We start from the raw sequence: 19,495 nt of genomic DNA, 5'->3' as shown, positions 1-19,495 counted from the left end.
ACACCGCGACAATTCCACATGTCAATCAAACCAATGAGTGGTGTCTTGAACACCACGAAAATTCCACTCCCATGACAATGTGGTGTCTTGAACACCGCGACAATTCCACATGTCAATCAAACCAATGAGTGGTGTCTTAAACACCGCGACAATTCCACTCGTTACATAGAATGTGGTATCTTGAACACCGCGACAATTCCACATTCCACGCTACACAAATAAATACATTATATATGTACACGCATAATTATTCCACTCACCTTACTCCTTCGGTGAATTGGTAAACCAAGCTCGCAACTTCAAAATAACGTACCTATTACATTATGCACATATATCAATCATTCGTTCAAGTTGGTCAACCAACTTATTCGCCATCCAAGTGCCATTTGGCCTATGGTGCAAACGTAACCCATTTGCACCACTCATTCTAACACTAGGTCGGGATTATGTCAAACCCTTACCAACAATTTGATTATGGTCTTAATACACCTTTTAACACAAGGTTATCTCATTTTCGCACCCATTAACCCACTTAGGAAATCAAAGACTCATTTGACCCATTTCAAGGTTAACACACTCATTTGGGTCACTATCAAACCCAAATACACCCATTCACTTTAAACACTAAGTGTGCTAGTGATTTACTAACATTTAAGACCAATATACACAATTTAACATTTCAAAACCCTAGGTTAGTCATCTTTTAGTTCTCATGACCAAAACATTCCCAAAATCCCCAAAACACTAACAATTGGGTTTTATGTTCATCACTAACCCAAACCCTAACCCTTAAACAATTAAAACAAGGAAATCAAGGTTAAGACTTACCACTACAATCAAAATGTTGCTAGGGACTAGATGAACAACTCTAGAACTCGCACTTAGACCCGATTCGACCTTCTTCTTCCTTGATTTGAGCTCTTTCACTCTGTAACCCTTTCTTTCTCTAAATTGATTTGGAAGAGGTGTGGTAGTTAAAGATGGAGTAAATGGTGCTCCAAAAACTGATCTAGAGCCTTAAATTTATCCACAAAGTGAAATTCCCAAAATACCCATTTGTAATATCTAAAAACAAAACAGCTGGCCTGCCAGTTCATCTAGACGGCGTCCAGCCCTTCAAAACAGGACGGCGTCCCACCCTTTTGGACGGAGTCCAAACCATCTGGGAAAACAGGATCTTACAACTCTCCCCCACTTGAACAGGATTGCGTACTCGCAATCCAAGCCGCATGACACGCATGAAGATACACCAAAACAAACTCTTCGGATTCCCACGTAAATTTGGAACCTATATTTCAATGCCATTAAACCTTAAAAGTTCTCATCTCTTTATTTCTCAACCTTTTTACCTTTTCGTCGAGTATTGAAATCGGCTCCTCAACATACTCTAACTTGTTGTTTAGTTCAATTTTGTCTAGTGGCATCCATGAAGAATCATCCGCAAGGCACTTACGGAGATGGGAAACATGAAATGTATTATGGATCCCCGCAAGCTCTTCGGGTAATTCCAAACGATACGCAACTTCACCAACCCGAGCTAAAATTTTAAAAGGACCAATGAATCGAGGAGCTAACTTTCCCCGTTTTCGAAAACGAATAATACCCTTCCATGGCGAAACCTTAAGCATCACCATGTCACCCTCTTGGAACTCAATCTATCGCCTACGTTTATCGGCATACGACTTTTGTCTATCTTGGGCCGCTTTCAAATGAGTCCGAATCATCTCAATCTTGATATTCGTCTCCAAAACTAAATCGGTACTCCCGATTTCCCTTTGTCCCACTTTACCCCAACAAATCGGAGTTCGACACCTCCGACCATAAAACATCTCATAAGGTGGCATCCCGATACTAGTATGATAACTATTATTGTACGAGAATTTCACCAAGGGCAAGTGCTCGTCCCAACTACCACTGAAATCGATAATACACACCCGTAATATATCCTCCAATGTTTGATTTGTACGTTCGGTTTGACCGTCCGTTTGAGGATGGTACGCCGTGCTCATTCTCAATTGTGTACCCATATCTTCATGAAACTTATTCCAAAACCGAGATGTGAAACGAGTATCCCTATCCAAAATAATAGATATAGGAACCCCATGTCTTGATGTCACCTCCTTGATAAACAACTTTGACAAAGCCTCCGACGATATCGTTTCCCGAATGGGAAGAAACAAGGCACTTTTCGTCAACCGTTCAACTATCACCCAAATCGAATCAAATTGGGTTCTCGCAGTCTTTGGTAACTTTGTAATGAAATCCATGGTAATGTGCTCCCATTTCCATTTCGGGACTTCCAACGATTGTAACTTACCACACTGCTTTTGGTGCTTGGCCTTAACTTGCAAACACGTGACACATTGTTCAATATACTTTACAAAATCACGTTTCATGCCCGTCCACTACTCTTTCTTCAAATCAAGATACATCTTCGTCACGCCCGGATGAATGGAATACCTTGACTTATGCGCTTCATCAAGTAGCACTCGTCAGAAATCTCCCATTTTAGGCACCCACACTCTTCCTTGGAAAGACAACAAACCATGCGGACCTAAAGTAATAGACTCCGTTTGCCCCACGATTCGTTCTTCATGCTTATTGTTAACAAAAGCTTCAATTTGAATCTCACCGAGCTTTACAAGAAAATCGTTAGTAATAATCATGCGTACCGATCCTACTCGTATTGCCGGATGTTGACTCTTCTGGCTTAACGCATATGCGACCACATTCACCTTACCCGGATGATAAAGTATTTCACAATCATAATCTTTCACCACATCCATCCATATACATTGACGATAATTCAAATCTCGTTGATCAAAAAGATGTTTTAAGCTTTTATGATCCGAATAAATCGTACACTTGACACCGTACAAGTAATGGCGCCAAATTTTCAACGCATGAAGAACCGCTGCCAACTCAAGATCATGAGTCGGATATCTTGTTTCGTGCTCCTTTAACTGTCGAGAGGCGTAAGCGATGACTTTACCTCTTTGCATTAGAACACACCCGAGCCCATTTAAAGAAGCGTCACAATAAACCTTCATGTCTTCTACCCCTTCCGGCAATACTAACACCGGAGCTTGACATAACTTTTCTTTTAACAATTGGAAAGCAATTTATTGCTCGTTTTCCCAATTAAATCTCGGGTTCTTTCTCGTTAACTTTTTTAATGGAGAAGCGATTTTAGAAAAGTCTTGGATAAACCGACGATAATAACCGGCCAATCCGAGAAAGCTTCGGATTTCCGTAGGCGTAGTCGGTCGTCCCCAACTTTTTACCGTCTCAATCTTCCCCGGATCTACTTGAATACCATCTTTGTTCACAACATGGCCAAGGAATTGAACTTCCCTTTGCCAAAATTCACATTTGGAGAATTTTGCATACAACTTCTCCTTCCACAACGTCTTCAATACACCACGCAAATGATGTTCATGTTCCTTCATACTCTTCGAATAGACAAGTATGTCGTCAATGAACACAATCACCGACTTGTCCAACATAGGTTGGCACACTCGGTTCATAAGATCCATGAATGCCGTCGGTGCATTCGTAAGACCAAAAGGCATAACTACAAACTCAAAATACCCATAGCGCGTTCGAAAGGCCGTTTTCTCAATATATTCCTCACGGACCCGCATTTGGTGATAGCCAGACCGTAAGTCAATTTTAGAAAAATAAGTCAAGCCTTGGAGTTGATCAAACAAATCGTCAATCCGAGGCAATGGATAACGATTCTTAATCGTCACTTTATTCAACTCTCGATAATCGATGTTCATTCGCATACTACCATCTTTCTTTTTTCACGAATAAAACCGGAGCGCCCCACGGCGAAGCACTCGGTCGGATAAAACCCTTTTCAAGCAACTCTTGGGTTTGATTCAACAACTCTTGCATCTTCGTTGGTGCTAAACGATAAGGAGTTTTAGCAATGCGAGTAGCCCCCGGAACCAACTCAATGCGAAATTCAACTTGTCTTTCTGCCTGAACACCCGGTAATTCATCCATAAAAACGTCTTCGAATTCACTAACCACCGGAATTTCACGAATGGATGGTGGTTCTTCACGAGTATCAACTACATGAGCAAGAAAATCCATGCCACCACTAACAAGAAAACGATGTGCCCGTGCATAAGTGCATAGTGGCACAAGTCTTCTCCGTCTCTCGCCATGAATAATTAACTCTCCCCCACTTGGGGTCTTCACACGAATAGATTTTTCATGACATGCAATATCGGCCCTACAACGATCGAGCCAATCTATACCAACGACAATATCAAATTCACCCAAGATCATCGGGATAAGATCAATTTTAAACGTTTCGGAACCAAACACAATATTACAATTGTTACAAACATCAACCCCTAGCACCGTCTTACCATCCATTATTTCAACTTCTACCGGATGACTTAACTTAGCTAATGGTTTATCAAGCTTAGACACAAAACGCGGAGATACAAACGATAAATTAGCACCGCTATCAAATAGTATCCTTGCTGGATTAGAGTTAACCATGAAAGTACTTGAGACAACTTCGTTTGATTGCTAGGCCTCATCATGGGTCATTAAGTAATTTAGTCTCCTCGCCGTCCCCACCACCTTTTCTAGCTTCTTAACTTGATCATCCCGCAATTCAGGACACTCCGTCCTTAGGTGCCCTTCTTTACCACAATTATAGCAAGTGAGTTTGGTTGTAGCAGATGGTTTGGTACAATCACGGGCCATATGCCCCCTTCGCCTACAATTGTAACAAGAATAAGGAAAAACTCCAGAAGCACCTTTCTTCACACTACCGACACTCTCGGTTGCACCTTTACTCTTCTTGCTCGAATGACTAGTAGCTTCGAACTACCTCTTACCAAAAGTAAAGCCACTCTTTCTCAAAGCGAGCGACTCAAAACCTTTGGCCATATCGAACAACTCATCAAAACTTTTCACCACATTTACGCTAATCTTATCTTGATAGTTGTCGTTCAAGATTCGATAGAAGTCTTCCTTCAATATTTTATCATTCCCGACATACTCCGGGCAAAATTGGGTTTTTGACAAGAAAATGGATTTGAGAGTGTTCAAATCCATCGACCCTTGCCTCAAGGCAAGCAACTCGTCCTTAAGTCTAGTAAGATCGGTCGAAGTTCGGTACTCGTTGAAAAACTCCGCCTTGAACTCGTCCCAAGTGAAATCCATACATTGTTCTTCACCGTAAAGTTGGATTTTCGCGTCCCACCACAACTTGGCATCACCCCTTAACATGCTACAACCATACCTCGTCTTCTTTTCGAGAGGGTATTCACAAGTACGAAAAGCCCCCTCCATATCGGAGATCCAACGATTGCTCTTTAGCGGATCCCTTTCGCCATCAAAAGTGGGAGGTTGAGCATCTTTGAAATTCTTGTAGAAAAAGTCCCGCCTTCCAATATTATCTTCGTGAAGAACGGCCTTAATTTGTTCTTTAACAAGATTAACTACTTGCTCATCAATCGAATCTAAGAACATCTTCCTAACATCCTCAAGAAAGGCCGTGTGATGCCTTTTCAAAATGACCTCAACCTTGGCCGTAAAATCGGAGTCCTCGCTCGTACCTCCTTCATTGGTATCATGTCCGTTTCTCATCTTCATTCTATAAAATGAAAATAGGTTAAACCATGAAACAAAAGGATAAGACATCAAATTCATATACAATTCACCGCCCCATCTTGCTCAACAATCGCCGTACATTGCTTGTTTGACACGATTTGAACCCGTAACAATGGTAGCTAATCATTGTTACACGAGTACGTCGCATTAACTCGCTAGTACAACGTCTATATCGCTTGATGATTGCAAAATACAACACAAAACAATTAGAGCATAGTTAGCTCACCTAAACCTAGGCACTAACCAAACCCCGGCCCGACCCGTCTCCTACAAGTCTCGCATATAGCGTATACACAATAAAGTCTAAGTCTATGCACCTATCTCAAGTCGCCTAAATCTCTTAGACCATGCTCTGATACCACTTGTAACGACCCGACTTCGTTATTCCAAAAACACGCTTAAATTTTTTTTTTGAAACAATACATCTGGACGGCGTCCAGCAGAGAAGACCAGGACGACGTCTAGAGGATCTGGACGGCGTCCAATTGCACTGCCAGATTCTGACCTCGGTTCCAACTTACACGAGCGGAAAACCCGCTTCCTGACATTTTTAAACGAAACGACTTTCACAACAATTCATATTAAGTAAAACTAAGAAGTTTCCACAATAAAACCAGGTTATACAACATCGGGCCCACATCGACCGTTTTACGAATTTCGTTCAAAATACAAGTTTCGACCATAAGAGTTTAAATTCCAAACGACACCTAGAGCATGGTGTTTGGGGTTAAACTACCCACATCTTGGCCGAACTTCCAAAAAGCTAAACCCCCGAGAGCCTCTAATAGTCCAAACAAATACCTTTTCCCTTGTCCACGCCGGAGCCTAAAAAGTAAACAACGAGAGGGTAAGCTAAAGCTTAGTGAGTGCAATAGTTATACATATACATATATAACCTACTTACTTGTAATCACTTACACAATACCTCATTCAAGCTAGCAATTCAACAACTATGCAAACATTATGCATAAACCAATATCCGCAATTCATAATAAGCTAGCGACAACAATAGCATATAGTTCACAATTAAATATGCTAATACAAAATTCACACAATCATGGTTAACCAATCGTACAAGGGAACGGTACTCGCGAAAGACAGTCGGAGTTCATAACATCCATTAGTGTACATACGCCGCGTAATCACTAATCCCCCTAGTGATGTCTTGAACACCGCGACTAACTCACCCCCATGACAATGTGGTGTCTTGAACACCGCGACAATTCTACATGTCAATCAAACCAATGAGTGGTGTCTTGAACACCGCGACAATTCCACTCCCGTGACAATGTGGTGTCTTGAACACCGCGACAATTCCACATGTCAGTCAAACCAATGAGTGGTGTCTTAAACACCGCGACAATTCCACTCGTTATGTAGAATGTGGTTTCTTGAACACCGCGAAAATTCCACATTTTACGCTACACAAATAAATACATTATTTACGTACACGCATAATTATTCCACTCACCTTACGCCTTCGGTGAATTGGTAAACCAGGCTCCCAACTTCAAAATAACGTACCTATTACATTATGCACATATATCAATCATTCGTTCAAGTTGGTCAACCAACTTATTGGCTATCCAAGTGCCATTTGGCCCATGGTGCAAACGTGACCCATTTGCACCACTCATTCTAACACTAGGTCAGGATTATGTCAAACCCTTACCAACAATTTGATTATGGTCTTAAACTCTTAATACACCTTTTAACACAAGGTTATCTCATTTTCGCACCCATTAACCCACTTAGGAAATCAAAGACTCATTTGACCCATTTTAAGATTAACACACTCATTTCGGTCACTATCAAACCCAAATACACCCATTCACTTTAAACACCAAGTGTGCTAGTGATTTACTAACATTTAAGACCCATATACACAATTTAACATTTCCAAACCCTAGGTTAGTCATCTTTTAGTCCTCATGACCCAAACTTACCCAAAACCCCCAAAACATTAACAATTGGGTTTTATGTTCATCACTAACCCAAACCCTAACCCTTAAACAATTAAAACAAGGAAATCAAGGGTAAGACTTACCACTACAATCAAAATGTAGGTAGGGACTAGATGAACAACTTTAGAACTCGCCCTTAGACCCAATTCGACCTTCTTCTTCCTTGATTTGAGCTCTCTCACTCTAGAACCCTTTCTCTCTCTAAATTGATTTGAAGAGGTGTGGTAGTTGAAGATGGAGTAAATGGTGCTCCAAAAACTGATCTAGAGCCTTAAATTCGTCCACAAAGTGAAATTACCAAAATACCCATTTGTAATATCTAAAATCAAAACAGCTGGCCTGCCAGTTCATCTGGACGGCGTCCAGAATACTGGACGGCGTCCAGCCCTTCAAAACAGGACGGCGTCCCACCCTTTTGGACGGCGTCCAAACCATCTGGGAAAACATGATCTTACACAATAGGACAACCTACTTGTATGAACTGGCGACGGTCACTGTAGGGGAGATAATTACTAAACTAGCAATCCCTACACCTTTTAAAGGGAGTTTACGAGTTATGAGTAGACTTCCTAGTCCATTCCTAAAAGTGACATGTAAGAGGATAAGCCCATGGCTTTTAAGGATTCAACTGAAATAACCATGAGTGGTTAATCAGTAGCCATTCGGTGGTGAATCACCTATGTGAGAGAGAAGTGGGGTCGCTTCGAAGGGTATTGTTGGGGCATAATACTTGATAAGCTCTCGCAGAACCAGGCTAATGTTCATGACCAAATAGAACATAACTATGAGGACTTGACGTTGTCACGAAGAGTCTTGTGTGAAGCGTATTGTCGCCTACACAAACGACAGACGAGTTCAAAGACATCGCCTTCTACTCAGAGCCAGTAGACTAAGTGCGTTTTCACAAGCGAAAGTTCAAAGGGTCCACCTACTTATCGTATGCAAGATTCAACCGCTGAAACTTAATCGGAATATTGTTGTTTCTGAGATCGATCTCCATTCATGTGGGGGATTGTTGGAAAAATTGGTTAAAAAACAAGTGTGTTTTCACCAACTTTGGACACTAATTAATATATGATAATTGATATGTATTAATAAACATTTAGTGGGTTTTGTAGTCCTTGACGAGGGCTTTACAATGAACTAAAGTGTGTCCAAAATGGATTAAAAGTGAATGAGATATCGAATCTCAAAGTAGCTTGTTTGATGCGAGATCTAGAAGGTTTTGCATTTGTCCCACATCGGAAGTGGGAGCAAACCTAAGGCTTTGATTTCCATTATAATAAAGGCCTATAGGATTTGTAGAAAAACACACCAAAAATCATATAAGCATTCTTATATGATTAGAGTTTTCTCTCAGCCGAAACGAGGTCTCCCTGTTCCGGTTTCCTTTCAGGCAATTGGTCAAGTCCGGCAGTACGCTGCTTCAGACCGGTGTACACTGGGAACAGACGTCAAATCTGTTTAAGGGAATTGTGTTAAACACAAGCCCGGTTCATTCTATCATCGTTTATTTGGTTAGATCATTCTTATCTTTTAGTTCTTATTATGAGTATTTATTATACATATTTTCTATATGATTATTATGTTTGTGATAATATGTATAATTGTTTCAGTTTCGTATACAATTTTCCTACAATACCCTCCTTTTCCAGCCTTCCTATTAACTTCTTTAAATCCATCTGATGTTTCAATAACCACATTTGTAACTGGTATAGCCTTTGGGCATTGTGAATCTTTGTGACCAAATACACAACAACACCCACACCTTGGAGGTTTCCATTCATATTCAATCTTCACCTCATCTTTAGTGAATGAATTCCCTTCTAAACAAGGCGTAGCAATTACTAAAGTTTCTTTTTACTCATTTTTTGCATCTACCTCTATTTGTGCCCGAGCATAATTCGGCCTACCACACGACTCCATACACTTTGTACTTGTGTATGAGTCTAACATAAGTGGTTTCCCAATCTTTGAGGCAATCGAACTCAATCCATCATCAGTGTAGGCAGCAAGCGGTACATCATGGATTTTAACCCACACCGGGACCTTGGTTAAATCGTCCTTTGTTAGCGAAATATTCGGGGACCATTTGTTCAGTATAATCAGAATTGAATGAATAACCCATGGACCATTTTCTTGCACCCCTTTCATACCTTGCTCGGTCGAAAATTTGAAGAAAAAGAACCCCTTCGCGTTCATCATAATCTTTTCAATACCAAACTTCCTCCACACATTTAAGACATAGTTTTGATAAATAGGGTAAGCTATTCGTTTACCTAAGAAGTAGCCGTACAGTGTATGATTGTAACGAGCAGTAGCCTCTTTTACAGATGATAAAGGGATAGCCACATCAATCCCCTCATCAAGGCCACCTACTTGTTCCATAAATCTAAAATTCACTTTCCTTGCATTATCAGCAGCCCCTCCACCAAGCATATCCTTGAACGTAGGTTTAGGAGTTCCTTCATTATTAGGTTTAATGGGCGACGCCTCTTTAACATGCTCATTCTCTGTCCGATTAGGCGAACTATTCTTCTTCACATTCTGTGGATCAACTCCAGTAGTATGCGATTGTTCGTCAGTCACTTCATCGCCTGATGACTCCTCCACAGTATGGATACTAACTTTATCAAAATCAATATCAGCTTGTTTGTTTGACTCTTCGTTCATATTCTCTTTTGATGCAGAAGAATTTCCTTCCTTGTTTGCTTTCTCATCAGCAAACCCTATCTTCCTGTTACGCAACACATGAGGCGCTGTTTGTTACATCTTTTTTCTTCTTTTCACCCGAATTCTTACCCATAATCCACTTCTGGTTGGATATAATCCTTGATTTTGAATGATTATCGTTAAAACAGCATGAATTACAGCAAAAATTTGTGAAAAAGCGATGAAAAAAGGTTTAGGAACACATGCGCCGTTAATCGCTCTATGATATCGGAGTGTTTAGGGTTTTATTTTCCTTTGCACACATTTAACATAAACATGTTTTAGTTCTTGTTTGCTGATAATAAAGCACACTTCCATATTAATGATACGCATAATGATCCATCTCAAAACAAGCAAGTATCCCGACAAGGATCTTACTCGGCACCGCCTGTCCTGGAATACGGACCCTTTTTCGACATCCATCCGATATCATCTCAGTAACTTTACCATGCCGGACAAATGGCTACACTAAGAGCCCGGATGACATACACATAACCGGCATCATGAAGCCAGTCATGATGACTACAACCGAGAAGAAACACTTGGAATAAATAGAAAGCAAAACGTTCCCGACTAGACTGAGAGCAACGTGATGCCTTAATCGGAACCAACATGCCATCAGCACCGTCACGGTATTCCGATCCGACACAAAGATACTCTCCCGGGACAATCACGTCGTCCTGGAGAAAGTACATCGTCTCGGAGTAGACACTTCTTCCCGGAACGAGTACTTGGCAACGGAACAAGCATGCAAGCAAGTTGCATGCCATGTTAGCCCCCGAATCTAGAAAAGTTTGTTAGGATCTGTTATTCCCATGAAAAGGACAGGTGCCACGTCACCCCACAGGGTTAGCAAAGTTCGTTACAACCATGAAATGGACATGTGCCACATCATCATTCCCTCCAAAACATCTATAAATACGCAAATAAGATCTTCCATACAGACAACACTGGATGCATTAATGTTACTCTGCCCAAATCAATTACGATAGCATTACTCCAGTCGTTAGTTCAATTCCGACCGGTGCTCCGATCATCGTCGGAATTAATCCCCGCTCTTAGATATTAACTTATTCGATTCCGATCGAATAAGGTTAATCCGATCGATTGTTTTACGCCCTTGGAATCCAGATTCCAAATTGGGTTCGCACAATTATTGGAGTTAAAACATTCGACTCACTCCTTTTCCCAAATCAAGCACTCAAACCCGAAATCTATTCTGCCTATTCGATTTTGGTTTGATCAAATGGCGCTATCTAAAGGTACGAAATTAATCACAACTCGCCACAATGAGCTGAAAAATGAAGAAACAAGTTTACACCGCACAAACGACGCCGATGTGCATATGATTCACTCATGGGTCGCGGGACAATGACGAAAATCAGGGGCGTTAGATGAATGGAAGCACAAACCCATCATCTTCCCCTCGTTATTTAATATCAACTGATCTTCAGACCCTGTCATCATACGAGCACATATCTCCAATTGCCAAATTGGGCGAATATACACCGACACCGGTGCAGGGGCAGAAGTCATGTTTGAACATTGTTTTCTGCAGCTACCAGAAAACATCAGACGTCAGAAGATGTCATACCCTCCAAATAGGGCCGGGGGTAAATATGACTTTTCCAATATCATCACACAGTTATATAAACGAGAACGCTTCTAAATGAGACGTTCAATAAAATCAGTAATTTAATTGCGGTAGAAAACGAATTTTTTTACATGGTAAACCCAAATGTAATAAATGTTTAACAAAGCTAAATATAAGAAATGTGGACTCCAATGCAACAGCAAGCAAGCAACATAGGGCAGCACATATGTCATAACCCGTCCTTAACCATAAGAACGTGTTAGATAACGTATGATTTCATTGCGAGGTATTGACCTCTATATGCGACATTTTTAAAAGAGAAACTGCATATATTATACATTACAAACCATAACCATTATTTTTGTTACAAGCTTTAGACAAATAAAAAGATGATTATCGTTTAGCGATAATCTTTGACTTACAAACTTTACATATAATGATAACAACACGATTTCGAGCATATTTTACAACACAAATCCTTGGGTATGCAGTTTTATTTTTGACACAAATATGCGTACGCAAGATCCTGCTCAAATTCAACATAATGCAGCGGAAGCTTTAGTAATCACCTGAGAATAGACATGTTTTAAAAGGTCAACATAAAGTTGGGGAGATATAGGTTTAATGCCGGCAGCAATATATATATATAGACCACAAGATTTCGTATATAAACAGTTTAATAAAAATATTCTAAGTGGTTGAGCACTTGGTAACCATACTTAACATTTAATCACGTCGCATATTCCCTTTATTATGAAATCTTACTACACCGTACCAAGTGTAGTCACGAAACGAAGTACTGTGCAACCGTTGAATACTGGTCGTCCAGTCCGGTTGGGGTTGTCAGGCCCGATAGATCTATCAACAGGATTCGCGTTTACAATACCGCTGTAAATAACAGTTACCAAGCTACAGGGAAGTATGCCAGTGGTACAACTCAACGTAGAATATATTTTTCAGTTACTTGTGTCCATAACGTAAAACATAAAATACATGTATTCTCATCCCGAAATATTTAGAGTTTAAAAGTGGGACTATATACTCACTTTTGTCTTGAAGATATATATATAATTTGACTTGGTCTCCGGTTGATATCACGAACCTATCCATATATAATATATCAATACCTTTTCTTTTTAAACAAACGTCACATATATATACTTGTTATACTTTTAATACTTTGAATAATTCCTTAGTCCGTAGTTAGCAGTTCGTTGTTAGTAATTCAATTTTAATGGTTCATTTTTAGATGTTTAATATACCCGCAATGAAATAAATAAAACCCCCAACGAAATAAATAAAACCCCATCGTATATGTATTGGTCGAGATTAATCTTGACCCATGGTACCGGTGTTGTCAAATGACGTGTTGCGTACATAAAGTACCGGTGTTGTCAAATGACGTGTTGCGTACAATCATGGGATCTTATGATTAATCTTCTCGTGTTGTTTACGGGTGATCCTGAACCATATAAAATTGAATTATAAGTACATATATATAAAATATCATGTTAACTTAAAAAGATGTGATTTATTTAATTTCTCCCAATTATTTTCGTGGCTAAACTAGTCTTGGATATCCGATTTTGTTTCGGTCATAGTTTCTTCGTTACAACTCCGTTTTTGTTGATTCAACTTGCCATCTCCTTGGATCGAGTCCCTCTTTAAGACTATGAACTGTAAATACCTTAGTTTGTATTCAAAATCACACGGCATAGGTCAAACTTTAGTGAAACTTATGAAGTTAATCATTTTCCATCATGTAAACAACCTCAAATGATTATTTTTCTAAAAATACTTATACTATGAGTTAAATCATGAAATTTTTATGTGTTATCATATTCATAGTAAAAATCATTTTTCCAGAAAATAAACCTCCAATTCAAAGTTTAAGATGGTTTTTAATTATCCAACCCAAAACAGCCCCCGGTTGCACTCCGACGTCGTAAATTCAGTTTTTAAGGTGTTCTTTGAAAAACTAAGTTATACCTTGTTAAGTTAGCATATAATTAAGATATGTTACAGGTATTGAAGTATTTTAAAAGTTAAGTTAGAAGGATCTATTTAGTTTGCGAACAAGTTTGAAATCATTCAAACTATGTTCTAGTTTATAAACTCTTATATATATAGCTTTAAATATATGAATTGAAAAAAAGAGTTGAAGTAGAGTTTTTACCTCAAGTTTAAAATGTAAAGTTGCTGGAAAGAAGTAGTAAAATAAAAGTTGAGAGAGTTCTTGCAAGTGTGTGTGAAAATTGGAAGTAAAATTTGGAAAATGAATGTGTAAAAATGAGTTAGAAATGGTGCTTATTTATAGGCTTGAAAATTTGGTTTTTAGTGAAAATATCTAAGATAAGTTAAAATTTATTATGTCATGAATGACATATTATTCCAATAATTGAAGATTTCTATTGGTATATACCAATAGTAAATACTTCTAGAAGCTGTGTATAGTACCCTAGATATACGTATAGGATTATTGAGGAAACGGAACGAGAATTCAAATATAACTATCTTTGGTAAATATTCTTATATTGTTTTATGTATAAAAGCCCTTTAAAAATGATTAAATACATTACTTATACGATATATGTATAAACATTATAAATCATCAGTATTTATGTCAAATAACGTTACGTAGGTTATTGTTTTGAAAACTTAAGTTAGTAGTTTCAAAATATACTTATGACTTTTTGTTATTAATACAAAATGAGATATTAAAACATCCTTAGATCATGTTAAATATGTATGTATAATTATCATATATTGTATAGTTCGTGATATCATCGGTCAAACTAGACGGTCAAACGTTGTGTAAAACTCTTTTCAAAAACATAAGTCTCGACAATTTGGATTGCTTATCATGTTGGTAAGGTTTAATTTATGTAAATATTAATCTCATAAGTACAGAACGATCGGAAAAGTGCGGGTCGTTACAGTACCTACCCGTTAAATAAATTTCGTCCCGAAATTTTAAAATTGTACCTATTTTGCGTCATCGAGAAACAAGTGTGGATACTTTTGTTTCATCTGATCCTCTCGTTCCCAAGTAAACTCAGGACCTCTTCGAGCATTCCAACGAACCTTAACGATTGGTATGTTGCTCTGCTTGAGCTGTTTAACTTCACGATCCATGATTTCGATTGGTTCTTCGATGAATTGTAGTTTCTCATCGACATGGATTTCTTCAAGAGGAATGGTGAGGTCTTCCTTTGCAAGACACTTCTTAAGGTTTGAGACGTGAAAGGTATTGTGTACTCCGGCGAGTTGTTGCGGTAACTCGAGTCGATAAGCTACCGGTCCAATGCGTTCGATGATCTTGAACGGGCCTACATATCTTGGGTTCAGTTTACCTCTTTTACCGAAACGTATTACACCTTTCCAAGGTGACACCTTTAGCATAACCATGTCCCCAATCTGAAACTCTAATGGTTTCCTTCGGACATCGGCGTAGCTCTTTTGGCGACTTCGGGCTGTTTTCAATCTCTCCTTGATTTGTACTATCTTCTCAGTCGTTTCGTGTATGATCTCGGGACCAGTTAATTGTCGGTCTCCTACTTCATTCCAACAGATAGGAGATCTACACTTCCTTCCATACAATGCTTCGAATGGTGCAGCTTTAATGCTTGCATGATAACTATTATTATACGAAAATTCTGCTAACGGTAGATACTTATCCCATCCGTTTCCAAAATCGATCACACATGCCCTGAGCATGTCTTCAAGAGTCTGAATCGTTCTTTCACTCTGCCCGTCGGTTTGCGGATGATATGCGGTACTCATATCTAAACGAGTTCCTAGTGCCTCCTGCAGTGATTGCCAGAACTTTGAGGTAAATCTACTATCACGATCGGATATAATGGAAATAGGTATTCCATGCCTTGAAACAATTTCCTTTATATACAATCGTAATAGTTTCTCCATTCTATCCGTTTCCTTTATAGGCAAGAAATGTGCAGATTTGGTAAGACGATCAACAATCACCCAAATGGTGTCGTATCCCCAGGCAGTCTTTGGTAACTTCGTGATGAAATCCATGGTAATACCATCCCATTTCCATTCTGGGATTTCTGGTTGTTGAAGTAACCCTGATGGTTTCTGGTGTTCTGCCTTGACCTTGGAACAAGTTAAACACTCCCCAACATATGTTGCAACGTCTGTCTTTAAGTTAGGCCACCAATAATGTGTCTTAAGATCTTGATACATCTTTCCAACTCCAGGATGTATCGAGTATCTTGTCTTATGTGCCTCGTTCAATATCAACTTCCTTAATCCACCCAACTTCGGTACCCAAATACGGTTTGCAAAATATCGAATTCCATCTTCCCGTATAACGAGTTGCTTCTCATACTTCTTCATTATTTCATTTCCTATATTTTCTTTAGTAAGTGCTTCTCGTTGAACTTCTTTGATTTGTGAGTTGAGATTCATGCGAATTTTTATGTTCATCGCTCGTACTCGAATTGGTTCTCGTTCCTTTCTGCTTAGTGCGTCAGCCACCACATTCGCTTTTCCGGGATGATAACGAATTTCACAATCATAGTCGTTTATTAACTCGACCCACCTACGTTGCCTCATGTTCAGCTGTTTCTGATCAAAAATATGTTGAAGACTTTTATGATCAGTAAACACAGTGCATTTAACCCCATACAAGTAGTGTCTCCATATCTTCAATGCAAACACGACTGCTCCCAGTTCTAGATCATGCGTCGTATAATTCCACTCGTGAATCTTTAATTGTCGGGATGCGTATGCAATAACTTTCTTTCGTTGCATAAGAACATAACCAAAACCTTGTCGCGAAGCGTCACAATATATTTCAAAATCATCGTTCCCTTCAGGTAACGATAAAATAGGCGCCGTAGTTAACTTCTTCTTCAGTAATTGAAATGCGTTCTCCTGCTCCGAGGTCCATTCGTATTTCTTCCCTTTTTGCGTTAATGCTGTCAACGGCTTAGCTATTCGGGAAAAATCTTGAATAAACCTTCTATAATAACCGGCTAAACCCAAAAATTGGCGTATCTGCATTGGTGTTTTAGGAGTCTCCCATTTTTCAATGGCTTCAATTTTTGTTGGATCAACCTGAATTCCTTTGCTACTAACAACGTGGCCAAGAAATTGCACTTCTTTCAACCAGAAAGCACACTTAGAAAATTTAGCGTATAGCTGTTCTTTTCTCAACAACTCTAATATCAACCTTAAATGCTGCTCATGCTCTTGCTCACTCTTGGAATAGATAAGAATGTCATCAATGAAAACGATAACAAACTTATCTAAATACGGACTACAAACTCGATTCATGAGGTCCATGAATACAGCTGGCGCATTCGTCAATCCAAACGGCATGACCAAAAATTCGTAATGACCATAACGTGTCCGAAAAGCAGTTTTCGGAATGTCCTCTTCTTTGACACGTAGTTGATGATAGCCCGATCTTAGGTCGATTTTCGAATAAACACATGATCCCTGGAGTTGATCAAATAAGTCGTCAATTCTCGGTAGTGGATACCGATTTTTGATAGTTAACTTATTTAATTCACGATAATCTATACACATCCTAAAAGATCCATCTTTCTTTTTAACAAATAGAATCGGAGCTCCCCACGGTGAAGTACTTGGTCGTATGAATCCATGATCCAGTAATTCTTTTAACTGACTCTGAAGTTCTTTTAACTCGGACGGTGCAAGTCTATATGGAGCACGAGCCACTGGTGCGGCTCCTGGTACTAAATCTATTTGAAATTCTACAGATCTAAATGGAGGTAATCCCGGCAACTCTTCCGGAAAAACTTCAGGAAAATCTCTTGCCACAGGCACGTCGTTGATGCACTTCTCTTTTTCTTTCTTTTCGACTTTATTAACATGTGCTAAGATAGCATAGCACCCTTTCTTCAAGCACTTTTGAGCTTTCAAATAACTAATGAGTTTTAGCTTTGAGTTACCCTTCTCTCCATAAATCATCACCGGCATTCTATCCTTACAAGGAATGCGAATTGCCTTCTTGGCACACACAACTTCAGCTCCTACTTTGGACATCCAGTCCATGCCGACTATTACATCAAAACTTCCTAATTCTACGGGTATTAAGTCAATTTTAAATGTTTCTCCGGCTAAATTTATTTTACAATCACGGCAAATTTTATCGGCTTTAATTAGTTTACCATTAGCTAACTCAATCATGTACTTAGCATCTAGAGGTAATGATGAACAATTCAATTTAGCGTAAAAGCCTCTACTCACGTAACTTCTATCGGCACCAGTATCAAATATAATAGATGCGGATAAGTTATTAATGGTAAACGTACCCGTAACAAGCTCCGGGTCTTCACACGCCTCTCTAGCATTAATAACAAATGCTCTTCCACGTGCAGATCCATTATTCTTCTCTGGATTCGGACACTGGCTCTTATAGTGACCTTGTTTTCCACACCCATAACAAGTAATGGTAGCCAAAGCAGTTCTATTTGCATTGGTGGCAGGAGTCTTGGTACCATTTGTATTTGTAACGAGAGCCCTACAATCTTCAGCAAGATGACCCTTTCGATTATATTTGTTGCATACCACATTACAGTAGCCAGAGTGATGTTTGTGGCATCGGTTGCATAAAGGATTTTGTCCTTTGTAACCAAAGCTTGAACCACCACCTGCACCTTGTATGGTTTCTTGTTTCTTAAAAGATTGTTGTTGGTTACCTCGATCATAATTTCCATTCCACTTTCTTTTGTTACCTGATACCTTCACATCAGTATTGGATGCTTTCTTATCCATGATGACCTGATCCATTAGCTCGTTTGCCATGGTTATAGCTTCATGAATTGTCTTAGGTTTCGATGCTGTAACGTTTGCCTTGACCTTTTTGGGCAAACCATCTTTGTACATTTCAATCTTCCGTTCTTCGGTTGGAACCAATTCAGGACATAGCAAAACTAATTCCATGAATCGCTGATTGTAGTTGGTGATTTCAGTACCAATAACCTTCAGACTTCGTAACTCATCTTCCAACTTCCTAACCTCGTTCCTTGGACAATATTCGTTGATTAACATTGTTTTGAATTCTTCCCACGGAGTATCATAAGCTACATCTCCTCCTACAGCCTTCACATAATTTTTCCACCACGTGAGTGCACTATCTTGTAAAGTGCACGATGCATACTTGGTCATGTCCTTTTCAACACAACCACTGATTTTAAACACAGTCTCCATCTTTTCTATCCACCGGGTTAAACCGATTGGTCCTTCTGTTCCACTGAATGATGAGGGCTTGCAAGCTTGAAAAGTTTTGTAAGTGCACCCCACACGAGGATTTGGGTTAACTGCAGCACCTCTTGCAGCCTCGACCCATAACATTCTGTCGTTCACTCGTTGATTGATGAGTTCCTGGATTTCTTGTTCCGTCATTCGGTTCAATCGCGCCATATTCTTCTATAAGAATGAAAAGAAAATAATTATTCACATGGAATATTATAGATGTAGTGTATATTTACAGTACATTATAGCTTATTAATAATATGAACCAGGTATTATTATAAAAGCCTTTTCTTCTTATTAGCGTTTTATAATTATATCTAGGGTAGTACCTACCCGT

The sequence above is a fragment of the Rutidosis leptorrhynchoides genome, chromosome 8, assembly GCF_046630445.1.
Source record: "Rutidosis leptorrhynchoides isolate AG116_Rl617_1_P2 chromosome 8, CSIRO_AGI_Rlap_v1, whole genome shotgun sequence".
Classification (NCBI taxonomy): Eukaryota; Viridiplantae; Streptophyta; class Magnoliopsida; order Asterales; family Asteraceae; genus Rutidosis; species Rutidosis leptorrhynchoides.
The sequence above is the reverse complement of the archived record's forward strand: the minus strand, read 5'-3'. Positions refer to the sequence as shown.